The 18,025-nt window shown below is 36.5% G+C and overlaps 1 protein-coding gene and 1 pseudogene across 45 annotated transcripts in view; one reads left to right on the forward strand and one right to left on the reverse strand.

Annotated features, from left to right (window-relative positions):
* SLMAP (sarcolemma associated protein) overlaps positions 1–18,025 on the forward strand; it is a 151,094-nt gene that overhangs the window by 23,773 nt on the left and 109,296 nt on the right. The window lies entirely within an intron of this gene.
* Positions 6,365–16,208, reverse strand: LOC309638148 (pyruvate dehydrogenase E1 component subunit alpha, somatic form, mitochondrial pseudogene; annotated as a pseudogene). Its single transcript, XR_014268564.1, has 3 exons — positions 16,163–16,208; positions 12,434–15,387; positions 6,365–12,095 (listed from the first exon to the last, which is right to left on the reverse strand). The product of XR_014268564.1 is annotated as a pyruvate dehydrogenase E1 component subunit alpha, somatic form, mitochondrial pseudogene (transcript).

The raw sequence follows: 18,025 nt of genomic DNA on the forward strand, positions 1-18,025 counted from the left end.
CAGGGAGGTTTGTACATCTCTAGAAAAGTAGAAACTAGGAAAGAACCCTGGGGATGATCAACATTTGAACTGCTGTGAGGGAAAAAGAAAAGAGAGTTGGAAGGGACAACCAGGGAAGTAGGAGGACCAGGAAAGATTGGATTTGTGAGGTACAAGGCAGGGAAGAGTTTTTGAGAAAATACTCATGTCACCTTTTAAGAGCTGAAAGCAGTCCTTGGATTTGTCAGGTAGTAGTCTCATCAGTGACTTGAGGGCTGTTCAGTGGAGTGGTGGGTATGGAAGCTCACTGACAATGGATTTAGGCCCTCCATTAAATTTAGAGTGAATTTTAAACATTTATATTTAAAAATAACGGGACTTCCCTGGTGGCTCAGTGGTTAAGAATCCACCTGCCAATGCAGGGGACATGGGTTTGAGCCCTGGTCCAGGAAGATCCCACATGCCTTGGAGCAGCTAAGCCCGTGTGCCACAACTACTGAGCCTGCGCTCCAGAGCCCACGAGCCACAACTACTGAAGCCCACGTGCCTAGAGCCCGTGCTCCGCAACAAGAGAAGCCACCTCAATGAGAAGCCCGCGCACCACAACCAAGAGTAGCCCCCGCTCTCCGCAACTAGAGAAAGCCCGTGTGCAGCAATGAAGACCCAATGCAGCCAAAAATAATAATAATAATAAATAAATAAATATATTTAATGGAAAAACATAATTAAGTTGCTTTGGAGCAAAGGGGTCAAATAAAATATTTTCAGTTTCAGAGAGTTATATCCATTAATGGAAAGATAATAAAGATGTACTGAAATATGTATTTTAAATACATTTTACGAGTTCTAGGATGGAAAAAGTTATTTTGAGCAGGGGGTAGGGGAAGAAGGAGATTTTGGAGGAATAGCCTTTTAGGAATTTTGGCCCAGTATAAGTATATAGCAGCAGTCTTACTTTTAAAAAATGTACCATTTTATTTAACATATGTTGTAGTTCTCAACATTAGTACTTTTTTACTTGCACAATGTTTTCTATTGTAAAGCATGTATGTCAAAACCCAAAATCTGCACTGTCACTTCCTTAGTGTAAATTCGGCTTTGCTACTAAGATAATGTGCCTGAAACAGAGCGTAAATCTCTCAGGATCTTGAAAAACAATTTGAGAATGAACAAAAAAGTTAAGGTATGATTAATTTTCTGGTTTATGACTATTTAAAAGTTCAGTATTTGCAGCATAATTTTCAGAAGACTATCAAGTGAACTCCTGTATCAACAGAAAGTGCCAAAAATTGCTTAAGCTTTTTTACATAGCATCAAGTTTGCTCAGATTAAATACTCTAAAATTAGTTTTAGTAATAGAAATCTCTCATACTTGAACCAATTTATGTTCTTTACTAAACGTTAGAGTTGAAACTGATTTAAAGACGTACCTATTTATTAATGGAAAGCGAAAGAACATTTCATCTCAAAATTTGCTTTTTTTTTTTTGGTATTTAAAAAATTTTTTTTGTATTTTTAAATTTTTTGGCTGCATTGGGTCTTAGTTGTGGCACATGGGATCTTCATTGCAGCTTGTGGGATCTTTTGTTGCAGCGCATGGGTTTCTTTCTAGTTGTGGTGTGCGAGTTTTCTCTTCTCCAGTTGTGGCGTGCCAGTTCCAGAGCACCTGGGCTCTGTAGTTTGCTGCACGCGGGCTCTCTAGTTGAGGCGCGTGAGCTCAGTAGTTGTGGCGCTTGGGCTTACTTGCCCTGCAGCATGTCGGATCTTAGTTCCCCAACCAGAGATCAAGCCCGTGTCCCCTGCATTGGAAGGTGGATTCTTTACCACTGGACCACTAGGGAAGTCCCAAAATTTGCTTGATATTTTAGATTCAAATAAAATTCTTAGTAGAGGTAAATCTAAGACAGTATTCAAATGTGAGAAATATAACAGGATGTTTTAGTGGGCTGTCTTTTTAATGTGTTCAGAGGGAGTTGTTTGAACTTGAACTACAGCTTTAATTGCATGTCTGTTGACCACGAGTATCTTTTTTAAAAAGAGAGGTGAGGTGAAATGAACTAACTAGTGATATTTGTCATTATTCTAACAATAGAGTACTTTGATTTAAAGAACAAAATTTTGTAAGAATTGTGTTGATTAAATATTTAAATGCAACCTTCTTAGTGATATTTTTATTAAAAAACACCATTTGTTTCGTTGGTATTGATTTTACTATTTATGTGACAGGTATAGAAACTTCTTATACATGTAATGTTTTAAAATAAGATGTGTCTTTAAAAATTGAGGTAATTTGGTTTATAACATTATATATTTTGCGTGTACAACATTATATTTTTACTTATATGTATACTACATTGTGCTCACCACCAAAAATTCAGTTTCCATCTGTCACCATACAGCGTACAGTTGACCCCCTTTATCCATTTCACTCCCCCTTTCCTCTTTGGTAACCACTACTCTGTTCTCTGCATCTACATGTTTGTTTTTGTTTGGTTTGTTCATTTATTTTGTTTTTTATATTCCACATATGAGTGAAATTATAGTATGTGTCTTTTCCCATCTGAAGATGTGTCTTTTTTTGATCCTCCATGTAAATTTATAAGTAAATTAGCTGAATCAGGCATTGTTAGAAATTGTTTTTATCGTTGTTATGGTGTTTATCACTGTCTAGTAGTTTTTTCTTCTCTATTATCGTGAATTGAATTCCTTTAAGCTGGAGGATTTTGTTTTCTTTCTGTGTTCATCGTTCTAAGTTTAGTTAGCATTGAATAGATTTTAACAGTTAGGTTTTATATTTTCTGCTTTGATCTCTTAGATAGTGGCTTTATCTATTATATTTTACTTAAATCATATCTTTGTCTTTAGGGGTTTTTATCTTCTGTATTGTGTGTTCCTATAACTTGACCATGATGAATTATAAGCGTATATAGTTATTTTTACCATCTAAAAAGTTAACTCTTTAGAATTGTGTGGACTCATTTATGTTTTTCATTATACTGGCAATGTAAAAAATAAACGAAATTTATGATTATGTTTAAGCGTTTAACAGCACAAGCAAGTTGTGTAGGCTTCTTATCTGCCTCCAGTCAGTGTGGTATTTCAAGGAAAATTCTTTTCTTCCCTGAAACTCTAGTTTTAGAGCTCAGTTATCTCTGACTCTTCATTAAAATTCCATTTCTAGATGTGAAGAATTCCCTAATCTAGATGGGAATTCCTAAAACATATACACAGTATTCTCTAGATTTCAAAGTGCTGTTGATTCATTTAGCCAATATTATTGAGTTCTTCCTGTGTGCTAAGCATTGTTCTAGTTAAACAAAACAAAGTCCCTGCCCCCATGGAGCTGACATTCTGGCGTGCAGTGTGCCATCATCAGTTTTTCATCATCACCTCAGTCTATTTAGGACAAAAGGGAGTGCTTGATTTACTGACAGGGAATCCAACATAGTTCAGTTCATCTTGTCCTATAAATTTGCTGTGTAAAAGCAATACTGTTAATATGTATCCAAAGTATTCTGGTTAAATTTCAGTTTTGCCCTCAATTGCTAGTGCTCTACACTTGGTAAAATCCGTCCATATCGGCTTCAATTTTATAAATTTAGACCGTATGTGTATTTTCTTAACCTTGTTTTTTATGTACTAAGTTAGATTGTTTTTTTTTTAAAGTCATCAGGGAATCTCTTTAGATGAGTCATTGAATGATTTTGTTTTGGTTGTTTTCTCCCTACTCTGAAACTTACTTTTCCATTTTCCTCAGTGTGAATTTTAATAGAACTTTTCAAACTTTTGTTTGCATGACACATACTTTCCTAGTTCTTAATTTTTTTGACTTTTTTGACAGTTTTGACATTTCCGTCTTTGTTTCCATTGTTTATGGTTTCCATAAAGACTTTATCTTTATCCTTTAGATTCCACGCCCCATCCTCTCTCAAAATTCATATACTTACAGTCTTTTTTTTTTTAATTAATTAATTAATTAATTAATTTTTTTGGCCTCATTGGGTCTTCATTGCTGCACACAGGCTTTCTCTAGTTGCGGTGAGTGGGGGCTACTCTTTGTTGCGGTGCAGAGGCTTCTCACTGCAGTGGCTTCTCTTGTTGCTGAGCACGGGCTCTAGGCACGTGGGCTTCAGTAGTTGTGGCATGCAGGCTCAGTAGTTGTGGATCGTGGGCTCTAGAGCACAGGCTCGGTAGTTGTGGCGCACGGGCTTAGTTGCTCGCGACGTGTGAGATTTTCCCGGACCAGGGCTCGAACCCGTGTCCTCTGCATTAGCAGGCGGATTCCTAACCACTGCGCCACCAGGGAAGCCCTATTTACAGTCTTAAATTACCACTTCTAAGCACTTAATTTCAAAATTTATGTCCTTATCATGAATTTCTTAACGATATTTTTTAGTTTATTTTTAGTTTTTTGATACACTTCAGTTGTTTTTAGTATATTCACAGAATTGTGCAGTGATTACCACATTTAATTCCAGAATGTTTTCGTTGCCCCCAAAAGAAACTCTGTACCCATTAGCAGTCACTCCCCATTTCCTCTTCTCCCAGCTTCTGGTGACCACTAATCTAATTTTTGTCTCTATAGATTTACCTGTCTGGGAATTTCATATAAATGGAATCATACAACATGTGACCTCTTGTGCCTGGCTTCTTTCATTCAGCATAAGTTTTCAAGATTCGTCCATGCTGTAGCATGTATTGGTACTTCATACCTTTTTATTGCCAAATAATATTCCTTTGTAGGGATATATATAACATTTCATTTACCCATTTATCAGCTGATGGATATTTGGGTCATTTCTATTTTTTGGCTATTAAAAAATGCCGGGACTTTCCTGGTGGCGCAGCGGATAAGACTCTGCGCTCCCAACGCAGGGGGCCCGGGTTCGATCCCTGGTCAGGGAACTAGATCGCACATGCATGCCGCAACTAAGAGTTCACAGGCCGCAACTAAGGAGCCCATGTGCCACAACTAAGGAGCTCGCCTGCCGCAACTAAGACCCCATGCAACCAAATAAATAAATAAATAAATATTAAAAAAAGAAAAAGATGCCGCTGTGAACATATATGTACAAGTTTTTGTGTAGAGGAACTGCCAAACTGTTTTCCAAAGTGGCTGTACTATTTTACATTCTCACCAGCAACTTATGAAGGTTTAGTTTCTCTACTTCTTGTTCAAACTTCTTATTATCTGTCTCTTTTATTGTAGCCATTCAGTGAGTATGAAGTGTCTCACTGTGTTTCTGATTTGTATTTCCCCAGTTACTAACTAGTAATATTGAGCATCTTTTCATGTACTTATTGGCCATTTGTATACTTTTCTGGGGAAATGTCTGTTCGTATCCTTTCCCTGTTTAAAAAAATGGATTATTTATCTTTTTATTGTTGAGTTGTATATTCTGGATACAATTCCTTTATCAGATGAATGATTTGCAAATATTTTTCCCCATTTTGTAGAATGTCTTAATGGTGCCTTTAAAAAAGTATTATTGTAAAATACACATAACAGAAAATTTACCATTTTTACCATTTTAAGTGGTATTAAATACATTCACAATGTATTGCAACCATCACCTTCATTCATTTTAAGTACTTTTTTTTTCTTATCAGTCATCCATTTTATACACATCAGTGTACATGTCAATCCCAATCTCTCAATTCCTCACACCACCCCCCCCACCCCCCGCTGCTTTCCCCCCTTGGTATCCGTACGTTTGTTCTCTACATCTGTGTCTCAATTTCTGCCCTGCAAACCGGTTCATCTGTACCATTTTTCTAGGTTCCACATATATGCGTTAATATACGATATTTGTTTTTCTCTTTCTGACTTACTTCACTCTGTAGGACAGTCTCTAGATGCATCCACGTCTCTACAAATGACCCAGTTTCGTTCCTTTTTATGGCTGAGTAATATTCCATTGTACATATGTACCACATCTTCTTTATCCATTCATCTGTCGATGGGCAGTTAGGTTGCCTCCATGACCTGGCTATTGTAAATAGTGCTGCAGTGAACATTGGGGTGCATGTGTCTTTTTGAATTATGGTTTTCTCTGGGTATATGCCCAGTAGTGGGATTGCTGGATCATATGGTAATTCTATTTTTAGTTCTTTAAGGAACCTCCATACTGTTCTCCATAGTGGCTGTATCAATTTACATTCCCACCAACAGTGCAAGAGGGTTCCCTTTTCTCCACACCCTCTCCAGCATTTGTTGTTTGTAGATTTTCTGATGATGCCCATTCTAACTGGTGTGAGGCCTCACTGTAGTTTGGATTTGTATTTCTCTAATAATTAGTGATGTTGAGCAGCTTTTCATGTGCTTCTTGGCCATCTGTATGTCTTTGGAGAAATGTCAATTTAGGTCTTCTGCCCATTTTTGGATTGGGTCATTTGTTTTTTTAATATTGAGCTCCATGAGCTGTTTATATATTTTGGAGATTAATCCTTTGTCTGATGATTCATTTGCAAATATTTTCTCCCATTCTGAGGGTTGTCTTTTCGTCTTGTTTATGGTTTCCTTTGCTGTGCAAAAGTTTTTAAGTTTCATTAGGCCCCATGTGTTTATTTTTGTTTTTATTTCCATTACTCTAGGAGGTGGATCAAAAAAGATCTTGCTGTGATTTATGTCAAAGAGTGTTCTTCCTATGTTTTCCTCTAAGAGTTTTATAGTGCCCAGTCTTACATTTAGGTCTCTAATCCATTCTGAGTTTATTTTTGTGTATGGTGTTAAGGAGTGTTCTAATTTCATTCTTTTACATGGAGCTGTCCAGTTTTCCCAGCACCACTTATTGAAGAGGCTGTCTTTTCTCCACTGTATATCCTTGCCTCCTTTGTCATAGATTAGTTGACCATAGGTACGTGGGTTTATCTCTGGGCTTTCTGTCCTGTTCCATTGATCTGTATTTCTGTTTTTGTGCCAGTACCATATTATCTTGATTACTGTAGCTTTGTAGTATAGTCTGAAGTCAGGGAATCTGATTCCTCCAGCACCGTTTTTTTCCCTCAAGACTGCTTTGGCTATTCGGGGTCTTTTGTGTCTCCATACAAATTTTAAGATTTTTTGTTCTATTTCTGTAAAAAGTGCCATTGGTAATTTGATAGGGATTGCATTGAATCTGTAGATTGCTTTGGGTAGTAGAGTCATTTTCACAATGTTGATTCTTCCAGTCCAAGAACATGGTATATCTCTCCATCTCTTGGTATCATCTTTAGTTTCTTTCATCAATGTCTTATAGTTTTCTGCATACAGGTCTTTTGTCTCCCTAGGTAGGTTTATTCCTAGGTATTTTATTCTTTTTGTTGCAGTGGTAAGTGGGAGTGTTTCCTTAATTTCTCTTTCAGATTTTTCATCATTAGTGTATAGGAATGCAAGAGATTTCTGTGCATTAATTTTGTATCCTGCAACTTTACCAAGTTCATTGATTAGCTCTAGTAGTTTTCTGGTGGCATCTTTAGGATACTCTATGTATAGTATCATGTCATCTGCAAACAGTGACAGTTTTACTTCTTCTTTTCCAATTTGTATTCCTTTTATTGCTTTTTCTTCTCTGATTGCCATGGCTAGGACTTCCAAAACTATGTTGAATAATAGCAGTGAAATTGGACATCCTTGTCTTGTTCCTGATCTTAGAGGAAATGCTTTCAGTTTTTCACCATTGAGAATGATGTTTGTTGTGGGTTTGTCATATATGGCCTTTATTATGTTGAAGTAGGTTCCCTCTATGCCCACTTTCTGGAGGGTTTTTATCATAAATGGGTGTTAAATTTTGTCCAAAGCTTTTTCTGCATCTATTGAGATGATCAGATGGTTTTTCTCCTTCAGTTTGTTAATATGGTGTATCACATTGATTGATTTGCGTATATTGAAGAATCCTTGCATCTCTGGGATAAACCCCATTTGGTCATGGTGTATGATCCTTGTAATGTGTTGCTGTATTCTGTTTGCTAGTATTTTGTTGAGGATTTTTGCATCCATATTCATCAGTGATATTGGTCTGTAATTTCGTTTTTTTGTAGTATCTTTGTCTAGTTTTGGTATCAGGGTGATGGTGGCCTCATAGAATGAGTTTGGGAGTTTTCCTTCCTTTGCAATATTTTGGAAGAGTTTGAGAAGGATAGGTGTTAGCTCTTCTCTAAATGTTTGGTAGAATTCACCTGTGAAGCCATCTGGTCCTGGACTTTTGTTTGTTGGAAGATTTTTAATTACAGTTTCAATTTCATTACTTGTGATTGGTCTATTCATATTTTCTATTTCTTCCTGGTTCAGTCGTGGAAGGTTATACCTTTCTAAGAATTTGTCCATTTCTTCCAGGTTGTCCATTTTATTGGCATAGAGTTGCTTGTAGTAGTCTCTTAGGATGCTTTGTATTTCTGTGGTGTCTGTTGAAACTTCTCCTTTTTCATTTCTAATTTTATTGATTTGAGTCCTCTCCCTCTTTTTCTTGATGAGTCTGGCTAATGGTTTATCAATTTTGTTTATCTTCTCAAAGAACCAGCTTTTAGTTTTGTTGATCTTTGCTATTGTTTTCTTTGTTTCTGTTTCATTTATTTCTGCTCTGATCTTTATGATTTATTTCCTTCTGCTATCTTTGGGTTTTGTTTGTTCTTCTTTCTCTAGTTCCTTTAGATGTAACGTTAGATTGTTTATTTGAGATTTTTCTTGTTTCTTGAGGTAGGCTTGTATAGCTGTAAACTTCCCTCTTAGAACTGCTTTTGCTGCATTCCATAGGTTTTGGATCGTCGTGTTTTCATTGTCATTTGTCTCTAGGTATTTTTTGATTTCCTCTTTGATTTCTTCAGTGATCTCTTGGTTATTTAGTAACGTATTGTTTAGCCTCCGTGTGTTTGTGTTTCTTACGTTTTTTCCCCTGTAGTTGATTTCTAACCTCATAGCGTTGTGGTCAGAAAAGATGCTTGATATGATTTCAGTTTTCTTAAATTTACTGAGGCTTAATTTGTGACCCAAGATGTGATCTATCCTGGAGACTGTTCCGTGCACACTTGAGAAGACAGTGTAATCTGCTGTTTTTGTATGGAATGTCCTATAAATATCAATTAAATCTATCTGAGGTATTGTGTCATTTAAAGCTTCTGTTTCCTTATTTATTTTCATTTTGGATGATCTGTCCATTGGTGTAAGTGAGGTGTTAAAGTCCCCCACTATTACTGTGTTACTGTCGATTTCCTCCTTTATAGCTGTTAGCAGTTGCCGTATGTATTGAGGTGCTCCTATGTTGGGTGCATATATATTTATAATTGTTATATATTCTTCTTGGATTGATCCCTTGATCATTATGTAGTGTCCTTCCTTGTCTCTTATAACATTCTTTATTTTAAAGTCTATTTTATTTGATATGAGTATTGCTACTCTGGCTTTCTTTTGATTTCCATTTGCATGGAATATCTTTTTCCATCCCCTCACTTTCAGTCTGTATGTGTCCCTAGGTCTGAAGTGGGTCTCTTGTAGACAGCATATGTATGGGTCTTGTTTTTGTATACATTCAGCAAGCCTGTGTCTTTTGGTTGGAGCATTTAATCCATTCATGTTTAAGGTAATTATCAATACGTATGTACCTATGACCATTTTTAAATTGTTTTGAGTTCGTTTTTGTAGGTCCTTTTCTTCTCTTGTGTTTCCCACTTAGAGAAGTTCCTTTAGCATTTGTTGTAGAGCTGGTTTGGTGGTGCTGAATTCTCTTAGCTTTTGCTTGTCTGTAAAGCTTTTGATTTCTCCATCGAGTCTGAATGAGATCCTTGCCGGGTAGAGTAATCTTGGTTGTAGGTTCTTCCCCTTCATCACTTTAAGTATATCATGCCACTCCCTTCTGGCTTGTAGAGTTTCTGCTGAGAAATCAGCTGTCAACCTTATGGGAGTTCCCTTGTATGTTATTTGTCATTTTTCCCTTGCTGCTTTCTATAATTTTTCTTTGTCTTTAATTTTTGCCAGTTTGATTATCATGTGTCTCAGTGTGTTTCTCCTTGGGTTTATCCTGTGTGGGACTCTCTGCCCTTCCTGGACTTGGGTGGCTATTTCCTTTCCCATGTTAGGGAAGTTTTCGACTATAATCTCTTCAAATATTTTCTCTGGTCCTTTCTCTCTTTATTCTCCTTCTGGGACCCCTATAATGGGAATGTTGTTGCGTTTAATGTTGTCCCAGAGGTCTCTTAGGCTGTCTTCATTTCTTTTCATTCTTTTTTCTTTATTGTGTTTCGCAGCAGTGAATTCCACCATTCTGTCTTCCAGGTCACTCATCCGTTCTTCTGCTTCAATTATTCTGCTATTGATTCCTTCTAGTGTAGTTTCCATTTCAGTTATTGTATTGTTCATCTCTGTTTGTTTGTTCTTTAATTCTTCTACATCTTTGTTCAACATTTCTTGCATCTTCTTGATCTTTGCCTCCATTCTTTTTCTGAGGTCCTGGATCATCTTTAGTATCATTATTCTGAATTCTTTTTCTGGAAGGTTGCCTATCTCCATTTCATTTAGTTGTTTTTCTTGGGTTTTATCTTGTTCCTTCATCTGGTACATAGCCCTCTGCCTTTTCATCTTGTCTATCTTTCTGTGAATGTGGTTTTTGTTCCACAGGCTGCAGGATTGTAGTTGTTGCTTCTGCTGTCTCCATTTTCAGTACTTTTCCATCATCCTGAACAGAAACTCTATACCCATTAAATAATAACTCTCCTCTTCTCCCTGAGGCTCTAATAACTGCTATTTCTACTTTGTGGCTCTGTGAATTTGCTTATTCTAGGTGACTTATATAAGTGGAATCACATAATATGTGTCCTTATGGTGTCTTTTATAGCACAGAATTTTTAAATTTTGAAGTTCAGTTTATCCTTTATTTTAAAAATAATTCTAACGACCCTAAAATTTTTAATTTATATTACCATTTGTGCTTTTGGTATCACGTCTAAGAAATCATTTGCCTAATCCCAGGTCATGAGGTCATATTTTAACCATTTTTGAGTGTTCTCTTACTTGGCCCTCCCATTTGTATATTAAACGTCAACCAATATAAACTGTCAGTGGTCTGTCAGTAGTTTTATGAGAAGGGTTTATTAGATGTTGTACTATTTAAAAATTTTTAGATCAGGATAGTAGTTTCAAACTTTAGAATCTCCTGAGATGCTTACTGAAAACAGGTTTCTCAGATGATTTTTGTACATTTGTAGTAAACGTCTAGGAGACTTGGCATCATGTGGTTGAAAAGTGTGGAATTAAAATAGTCCAGCATAATGATGAAGAGCCTGGATCCTGGATTCTGACTAGCTGGGTGTGATTCCTGGCTGTGCCACTTTCTCAGCCATATGATCTTGGGCCAGTCACTTGTTCTCTCTGGGCATTCATTTCATCTCTCAGGGTTGTTGCAAGGATTAAACAAGCTAATATCTGTGAAACACTTAGAATAGTTTGGCAATAGTAAGCAGCACATATGTGTTACATATTATTATACCCTTTAACTCAGTAATATCATTTTCAGGGACTTAATCTAAGAATATTAACAGATATGTTGCATAAAGATGTATGTATAACAGTTTCATCAAAGAGATTAATTGCAAGAAGTCTTCCATATATATAGTCAGTAGACCTATGATTAAATATCTTAATGAAATTTATGAAATGTCATGTAGCCATTTAGTCATATTCAAAAAATATTTAATGCCTTGGGAAAATAGTGATTTAAGTGAAAAAGTCAAATTAATATACAACTACTTGTAAAGTAGGTCTGTAAACTTCTTTAAACATATGGGGCAGGGAAATGGAGTGTTGGTCTTGTAATGCATATAAATAAATAAGTTAAACTGTTGACAATGATTATCCTTGGAAGCTGGGAGGAATAATTTTAATTTTCTTCTATACTTTATTGTACTTTCTTGACTTCAGTGATAAGTATTTTATACTCAGAAAAACAAATTAATTTTGAAAAAGACCAGAAGAGGGGAAAAGCCCAATGTGAAATAGGAAAAATGATAGGAAAATAGGAAAAGCCCAATGTGGAAGAGGATAATAGGATGATAGAAAAATAGGAAAAGCGCAGTGTGAAATAGGAGAGCATAATGGGAATAGGAAACCTGCATCCTAATACTAGTACTGTTATTAAATGATTTTAAACCTTGATTGAATTTTTTTTTTTTAAAGAATTTTTTTTTTTAACGCATTGTTTACTTTGTTTATTTATTTATTTTTGGCTGTGTTGGGTCTTCGTTTCTGTGCGAGGGCTTTCTCTAGTTGCGGCAAGCGGGGGCCACTCTTCATCACGGTGCGCGGGCCTCTCACTGTCACGGCCTCTCTTGTTGTGGAGCACAGGCTCCAGACGCGCAGGCTCAGTAATTGTGGCTCACGGGCCTAGTTGCTCCGTGGCATGTGGGATTTTCCCAGACCAGGGCTCGAACCCGTGTCCCCTGCATTGGCAGGCAGATTCTCAACCACTGCTCCACCAGGGAAGCCCACGTTGATTGAATTTTATCTCTTCCTTGGGGACATAGTTTCCTTATATGTAAAATGAGAAATTGGACTAAAATGTAAAAGGCAGTATAGTAGAATGGTTAAGAGCTGGGAGGTCAGAAGTGGGGAGTTAGGGACTACAGCTGAGGAGATCATTATATGGGTTCATACCCTAGTTCTTATTTGCTTGGTGACTTCTGGCAAGTAATTTGCCAGAAACTCTGCCTCAATTTTCTTGTTTTTAAAGTGGGGTTAATAATAATACCTCACAGGGGAGTGGTGAGAATTAAGTGAATTAAATACATGTAAAGGACTTAATATAGAGCCTGGCACACAGTAAGAATTCAGTAAATGTTAACCATTTTTACTGGTATGTAGATCCTTTCTAATGAGGTTATTTATTGCCAATATTTTTAGTCAAGTGAGTGATTCTTAAATTTGTCATTTGAAAGTTTAGTCAGTTTTCTATATAGATATTTTTGAGATTGTGGAGGCTATTGATTTGTGAAATAGAATGTTTTGGAGGCCCTGGCCCCCACCCCCAGCTTGCCTTATTTGTTTTGTGTTCTTGTGCAGGCAGCTTCTTTGAGGTCCTAAGTTATCTCATCCATGAGAGTATTTTATAGACCATTTCAGCAGTAAAAATCTCATATTTGATTTTTTAGTTTTTTTCTGACTCCTTTTGTTCTGAAGCTGATGTGTGCAGCTTAATCTGCCTGTAATTAAGTTGCATAGGCTGTTAGGTTGTACCTGTTTTTCTTCAACTGATGTTTCAATTTTAAACTTGAGAAATGGCATAAAGCCCAAGGGAATGTTACAGCTCAGTTGACTTGCCCATTCTAGAAAAAGCTAATGTTATATTGTAAACTCAGCTAGAAGTTGGTGGAGCATTACCTCTGGTGTAACTCGATTGATGCATAGATGTTATTTAATTTAATCCCAGAAAAAGAATGTACCCAAATGTTTTAAGAGGTAAATCTGAGTGTGAAAATCACTTTCAGAGTCAGCAACCATATTGAAATTCATTTTTGGAACCCTGAACAAAGACTACAAAAATAGATGACTTTTATAATATTATATCATTTTCTTTCCCTGACTATATGAGATAATTAATTAAGTCTTTGGTGAATAGTGACTCAGCTATTCCATTGCTTGGGAAATTTTTGTCTGCGAACAAGTCACTCTGTGATACCTCAGTTTATAATGGCAGTCAAAATGAAGATGAAATTTGTATTTTAATACACTTATTCTTAGATCTTCAGAAGCTCTCTCCTTTTCTACATGGAGTGACTGCAGTAGGCAGCCCACCATGGGGGGCATTATTTCTGTGTTAGAGAATAAATTAGTAGAGTTAACATTGCCAGGAAGCAAAAGGCAGTAGTTTGACTGCCACAGTTAAGTGATACAATTTGTTACTTATAACAAATATAAGGTATTTTCCTCTAATTGTAATAACTTGTTCATTAAACATACCTAGCTATAGTCCTCATAACAAGAGAGTGGTATGTCTTCTGGCTTGATAGGTAAAATCAGCTTGAGACAGCTTTGTGACTCACTGACACAAGAGGGAAAAATCTCTGCCTGACTTCGGAATTGGATTTTATTTTAGGATGAGTTGTTTGTGTAAGTATAGATATGAGAGAGTTCCTCTCCTACATGTCTAATATCTTATTCTATCTCCCCATAGATTTAACTCAATGCTTCCAAATTCCCCCAGCCTATACTTTTCGTATCTTCTGCTACTTGGTTCACGTTAATTACAAAGTGTTCCTATTTCTCCCTCCATATTTTTCTTTCTAAATGTAAGAGTTTATGAACTTTTCCTTTAAACATTTTGAATTGTCTTTTGTGTTTGTCGATTTGTTTCAGTTTTTAAAAATTTCATTTTTTCTTATAGAAGAGACTAGTAACATATTTGCTTCTGTGGAGGGAAATTGGGAAACTGTGGGACATGGGGAAGAAGATGTACTTTTCACTGTACCACTGGAATTTTGGAACCCATTAAATTTTTCTCCCATCTTTTTAAACTTAATTTTAGCATAAACACGTTTACAAACTGTTTGTTTGTTTGATGGGTTTTATTTCTTTTAAAGTTGAGAACACAAAGTTTCTTGAAGTTGACCATTGACTGTTCTGTTGAAGGCATAATAGTAAATTTACAGTGTTTATTTATTTATTTATTTATTTATTTATTCATTCATTCATTCATTCATTCATTCTGCTCCGGGTCATAGTTGCACCACACGGGATCTTCGCTGTGGCATGCAGGCTCTTATTTGTGGCATGCGGACTCTTAGTTGTGGCACGTGGACTCTTAGTTGTGGCATGTGGGATCTAGTTCCCTGACCAGGGATCAAACCCGGGCCCCCTACACTGGGAACATGGAGTCTTAAACACTGGACCACCAGGGAAGTCCCTGCAGTCTTCCTTTAAATGATTCACTTGATCCATAAACTTCAAAAGGTGGATCACTGTAATAGAAGTGATGGCCTAGCTCTTCTAAAGGTGGTTTGGGATCAACTGTAGCAAACTAGACTGTGCTCTCAATTTCTTTCTTCACTTCAACATCAGTTTCCTTTCATTCTTCAACACTGGCAGTATTGCTGTGTGCTATTCTATCTTGGAGAAGCATAATAGGGTCACTCTTCTTACTTCTTGTATTTCTTCTTGTGTATAGTAACTGGCTCCAAGATCATGCATACTGTGTCCTTCATAATGTTGAGTCTGCAGCTCTATCAGTATGATCCCCTATACAGATCTGTAATAGGCAGCTGCAATCTTTGTTGCCTCCTGGACACATAGAGCATCCATTCCATCTGACCTAAGCCCAGGAAGAAAACTGCCTTTCTTGTAGTAATCAGTGATGGCTGCTGCTCTCTAAACAGATGTTTCCATTCCACAGTGGTTTTTCTCACAGATGAAAATAAATGGTCATTTCCACAAAGTTGCCATATTGTATGCTTCAAATATAAAGTAAAACAGACCTCATTTTTTCCATTATACAATTGGCCCTCCCTATCCATGGGCTCTGCATCCACCGATTCAACCAACTGCAGATTGAAAATGTTTGGGAAAAAAATTCCAGAAAGTTCCAAAAAGCAAAAATTGAATTTTCCATGCACTGGCAACTATTTACATAGCATTTACATTGTATGAGGTATTATGAGTAATCTAGAGATGATTTAAAGTATATGGGAGGATGTGCATAGGGTTATATGCAAATACAATGCTATTTTATATAAGGGACTTGAGCATCTGAGGATTTTGGTATCCATGGGAGTCCTGGAACCAATCCCCCTTGGATACTGAGTGGTAACTGTACTTACAGGCCAGACCAGTGCTCAGGGGAACCTGAGCTCTGACAATGCCCTGATCCCTGTAGAAGGTCTTAGTGTACATGTGTATTAATCCTACTTTTCCTTTAGCACAACCTTCTCTTTGTCCTGTAAACTCTACAAATTTCTAGGACAGAATGTCCACAAGTAAAGCTAAAGCCATGAGCCCAGTAAGCGGTGACGAGATGATCTATGATATTTATCCCGACCTCAAGTCCCCCACAATCTTCTTGACATTACATAAGTAACAAAAACCACGAATAACTTTCTGTTTGATTCCATTGGCAAACAGTCTGTATCATCCCATAGAGTCTGAGTCTCTCTTCACTACCGAGCACTGTTGTGATAAGAGGGCCCTCTTACTACCCATGAAGGTCACATTTCTTCATTTCAAATGTACCATCATTGGCACAGTTACGGGATGCCACCAGTGCTCTGCTAGCCATGACCCGCAGGAAATGGTGAGAATCTTCCTCTTAGAGGATCTTCCTCCTGAGTGTAGGTCGTGGTGGTGGCAGCAGTGATGTCATGCTCTATGCTGGGTCATAGGCACACAGATATTTTTAAAGAGTGCAGAATATTCACGGATAGGCTGCAGTTTTCTTAACTGTTCTTCCATTGTTGAATATTTACATAGGTTCCATCTTTTAAAACTATTATAAATTTTGCTTTGCTGAATATCTGTATACCTAGATCTTTATTTATGTTTTTTATTACTTCTGTAGGCTGAGCTCTCAGAAGTAAATCAAAGGGGACATTGTTTTAAAGCTCGCTTCGTATACTTTGCCAAACTGCTTTCCAGACAGGTTGTGCCAATTTACACTCCCATGACCAGCTTGTGAAAATGTTTCTCTTATGTCACTCTTGAATGCACTGAGTGTTATTTAAAATACTTTCTGCCACTTTTATCAGTAACAAGCTGAATCCCTTAAATTTTTATATTACAAAGTTATTTCCTATGTGCGTGTATATATTCATATATTCTTTTCATCCTTCCTCTGTTCATCGGCTTTTTAAAAACAGCTTTATTGAAGTAGAATTTACATTCCATAAAATTTACCCATTATAAAAGTAAGTTTAGTTTACTTGAAGTTAATGGTTTTTAGTAAATCTGTAGTTTTGTAATCTTCACCATAATCTAGCTATAAAACATTTTCATCACCCCCAAAAGTTCTCTTGTGCCTATTTGCATTCAGTCCTTGATCCCACATGCAGCCTTAGGTAACCACTGATCTGTTTTCTGCCTCTATAGGTTTGTATATTCCAGAAATTTTAAATAAACAAAAATCATACTATATGCAGTCACTTGTGTCTGGCTTCTTTCCGTTAGCATTATGTTTTTGAGGTTCATCTATTTTATAGAATGTATCAATAGTTCATTCACTTTATTGCTGATATATCTTATTTATTCAGTGGTTGATGGATATTTGGATGGCCTCCAACTTTTGGTTACTATGAACAGCGCTGCTAGGAACATTTGTGTACAGTACTTTGTGTCTTTTATTTCTCTTGGCTAGATACCTAGGTGTAGAATTGCTTGGAACCCATTACATTTTATATCATTACTTAGCCACAAAAAATGTTTCTTTTAAAGAAAGGATGATAGCACTGTATTTGAGAAGAAACATAAATAAATGATATAAAAGAGTTAAACTGGAATGATTGGATCAGGTAAGTGAAAAGTTCTAAGACATGCAGTATGACTGTATAATAATGGAAACCCCTTCAGGATTTATTGGTACATGAGCAACTGCTAGAGCCTAAAACCAAGTGAAGGCAAAAAAAAAAAAAATTAATGAATATCTAAATAAACATTGATAACTACTTTGGTTCCATGAAAAATGAGAAAAATGGAAATAGAACATCATTTGCATTAATTATGACAGAAAAATGAGTATATATAACACACAAAATGTCCTTTGCAATATAAAAGAAGGTCAACAAGATTTTTGTAGGTAGACCAAAGATCTATGCAGTCAGTTTGTTCAAGGTGAGTATATGTAGTAAACAGACATCCTTGCTAGTAACCACAGAAATAAATATCTTACAAGATGGTTGTTATATTAAATTAGCAAAATCAAAATATGTAGTGCTAGAAAGGTTGTGATAGTGACGTTAGCTTTGTGTTTTGGTCTAGTCCACATGCAAAGCAATGGGGCAGAGCTTGTCCACATCTGTGGAGTAGTAAGATTCTGGGGTAACCTCTGTTTTAGCTTCTTTGAATGTAATTAACATATTTTAATAGTAAATTAATAAGGGAAGA

Source organism: Balaenoptera physalus (assembly GCF_965194825.1).
Source record: "Balaenoptera physalus genome assembly, chromosome: 11".
Classification (NCBI taxonomy): Eukaryota; Metazoa; Chordata; class Mammalia; order Artiodactyla; family Balaenopteridae; genus Balaenoptera; species Balaenoptera physalus.